Source organism: Apium graveolens, chromosome 11, assembly GCF_009905375.1.
Source record: "Apium graveolens cultivar Ventura chromosome 11, ASM990537v1, whole genome shotgun sequence".
Taxonomy (NCBI): domain Eukaryota; kingdom Viridiplantae; phylum Streptophyta; class Magnoliopsida; order Apiales; family Apiaceae; genus Apium; species Apium graveolens.
In genome coordinates, this window is record NC_133657.1 from 61,396,894 (window position 1) to 61,400,755 (window position 3,862).

A 3,862-nucleotide genomic window follows, 5' to 3' on the forward strand; every position below is an offset into this window, starting at 1 on the left:
CTTTAAGCATGCATATGGTGACCAGCAAAACCACAGTTATTACATAACTTCCTAGGGCCATTAGTTCATATCCTGCCATTTCTACTTCTATTCTTCTTATTCGTGGAAGTAAAACCTAGTCCGGTAAAAGATAAGTCAGAGTCACTAGCAACAGAAATAGGTTTCTTTTCCTTGTGTCTCCTTGAGAGCTCAAGATCCTCAATAAGCATCTCATGATGAATATAAAAATTATCTTCATCAAAGGGCTCAATAGTAGCTTTCTTAAATAGAGGCTTCTTAGCTTCCTTAAGAACATGAGGTGTACTAGAGGGATTAACAAATTTCTCTACAGGCTCATTTTCAACTACTCGTTTCTTAGAAGGTTTTCTAAGTTCGTCATAGTCTAAGCCTATTTCAACCTTTCCACCTACTACTTGATCAGCTATGAGCTTCTTAGCAAGATTTGCAGAATCAGTAAAAGCATGCAATTTAGTTTCTAATTCTGCATTCTTGTTCTTAAGCTCTTCCTTTGTCTCAAGGTGCTTAGTAATCTTAAGCTCTAAATATCTATTAGTTTGTTTAAGATTCTCAACACTGAACCTATCTAGAACTAACTTATCATTTTCATCTTTAACTTTCTTTAGTTCTACTTTAAGGTCTTCGACATCAAGCATAGTACATCTTAGTGTAGTACTAACGTTTCTATACACTTCTTTTACGGCATCATGTTGTTCAGTATATTCCTTTTGTATTGCATTGTGCCTTTAGATAGTGATGAGAAACATCATTTCCATACACTAGGACAGTCTGCCTGAAGGCGGCACAGTGTTCATTCTCACACAAGTTATCTGGAGGTAAAGCACGAATAGTTGGAAATGTTACCTGAGAAGAAGATTCTGCCATCAATGCTAGATTTCCATATTGCTCTTCTTCATCATCAGTATCATCCCAGCTCTTCCCCTCAGCTATGTAAGATTTTACCGGATACTTCCTTGAGCTACCTGAGTCCTTCTTCTGATAAGCTTTGCCTTTATCCCTTGACTGTTGAGGCTTCCTACATTCAGTGGTAAAGTGTCCAATCTCATCACAGTTATAGCATTTGAACTTGCTTCTATAAACCATCCATGTCTTGTAACCTGATCCAGAAGATGAACTTGACCTCTGACCACGGTTGCTGCTTCCAGAACCCCTAAAGCCTTGCTTCCTTCTAAACCTGATGTTACTGAACATCCCAGCTAAGTTGGCCATAGTAGGATCTTCCATACTTTGTAGCTCCTCAGTGGTGTAGTAGTCACTTGGATTCCCAGAGAGGTTTCCATCATCCATCTCAGCCTCAAAGAGTGTTTCAGCTTTACACTTAGGCTTTTCAGCAGTAATGTCAAGCTCTTTGATTCCACTAACTACAAGAGCAGTTGTCTTGAGTAGTTCAGCATTCTTACTATCAACTGTACCACCACCATAGATGATCTTCCTTTGTTCTTGCTCCATTTCATGAGTCTTCAGCTTACCATACAACTTCTCAAGTGTCATGGTTTCAAAGTCAACACGCTCACGAACAGATGAAGCCTTGTTCTCTAAGTGGTGAGGTAGGACTAACATAAACTTCCTGTTGACTTCTCTCTGAGGATAAGTCTTTCCATGAATACTAAATTCATTTAACAGCTTGTTCAGTCTTTCAAAGACTTGAGTAATACTTTCTCCAGGAAAGGACTTAAAGGCCTCATATTATGAAGTCAAGATGTCCAATCAATTCTGCCTGACATCTTCAGTTCCTTCCATAAACAGTTCTATGGTTTCCCACATATGCCTTACACTCTCACAGACCATAATTTGGTGACTCATGTCATCATCCATCGAATCGACCAAAATAAGTTGTAGGCCTTCATCTAGAGCTATCAGTTCTTTGTCCCGTGCACTCCATTCAGCTTCAGGACATGACATTCTCATATTAGGCAACTCCGGATGATCCTTCATCGGCACATGTCTTCCTTCTCTCAATACTTTCATATACTCTGGATTCGACGCCCGAATATACAATAGCATTTTCTTTTTCCATAAATTATATCTCGATTTATCAAATCGAGGAACCTTGATACTACTAACTTTCTGAGAACTCATCTTATCAGATCTGAGAAAAATTCGTAATATAACGTCTCAAAATATGATAACCCACTCAGTCAACAATACCAAACCAGTCAAGTCAAAACCAACAAATCCAAATCAGATCTACACACCGAAAGCACTCCCAGACTCCGTACAACCAAAATCAACAACAAAACTTGCTAATCTAACGGATCAGATATGTATATCGATCAACAAGCTCTAATACCAATTGTTAGGTCCAAATGTTCATACAGAAGGGGGGTGAATGTATGTTCTTCGTTTTCTAAAATTAATTACAGCGGAAAATAAACCTCAAAAATGAAATAAACAAACACTAAGAGATTCATGGAATAATTCTTGTTATTAAGAAATTAAACCGTAAAGATTTGCTTACAACTCCGAATATAAATAATTCGAAGCAACAAATATAGAGAGAACCAAAATAATAGCTATCAATCTAGGGTTCTATCTATCACTCTAAGAATTTAAAGCTTTTATCAAAAGGTATTAAATACAATCAAGAAAGCTTCAAATAATGAGTGTTACAAGTTTGTAAGGCTTTAATAGGTGTGAAACAAATTGGACATGACCTCCCCTTGTCAAATCAAGCTTTTTAAAGTGAGCTGAGATAAAACTTCAAGAGCTTGACACTGTAAAAATGGAGGAGATCTCTGATCCAATTTGCTGCTGATTGATTATATAGATTGGTAGGGTGGAGAGAGAAGAGGGACACGTGGCTGATTTGAGTCTATAGAAATTGAATTTACAGCCTTGCATAAATCAACCTGCGACCCATAATTTTGTCAACCTGCGTTGTAAATTTAATTAACCAGCGACATGGAATCAAACACAACTTGCGCCTTTATATTTTTGTTCACAAATATACAACCTACAAATATACAACCTGCGCTGAACAATTTTTTTTTTCCATTTCAATACCCAACCTGCGACACATAATTTTCTGTTTTCAAACCACGAACCTGCGACTGCCCTTTTTCCTTTTAAAATTCAGCAACCTGCGACGTATATAACTTGATTTTGCTGTTGATTTCATTTTGTGATTGAATAAATAAAAGAGAAGAAGTACTCTTTTAAATTTCTGAATAACCAAACGTGTGCCAGGACAAATTTCTATTGCATGTGGTTCGTACTACATGCACTGACAGGTGAGCTGTTCACCCGGGAGACAACCAGGCGCCAAGGGGGGGAGTGCAACTCACTCGCCAGACTTTGTATTTCTTTTATACATTATAGATTTGTTTTCATTTGTTTATAGAATAAAAGAGCACCCGGCTGTATTTTTTGGATCAAAGCGTGACTGAATAAAACAGCTAACATGACATGCATGCATTTTCTGTTTTCAAACAAGGAACCTGTACCCGAATTGATTTTAAATTTCTGGCTGATAAAATGGATTAAAAAAACAAAATACATATTTGATTTCAAGATAAATGAATAAATAAAATCTAATTTTATTTATTTGATTAAAATTCAAACATTAATTTTATTTTTCCAAAATTAAATATTGATATTAAGTTAAATAAATAAATGTTTTGAGATTCATTTATTTATTTAATAAAAATCGGTGTTTAATTTATTTATTTTAAAATCAAATATGATATTGAATTCAATAAATGAATGATTAATTTTCCATTTATTCACTTAACAAAAATCAGTCATTGATTAAAAATAAAATCATGTAAATCCTCGAGTTGTACTCCCCTGTATTTTCAGGCCTTCTAATCTCCGGGATTTTGTACCTCAAAATATTTCCAGACTC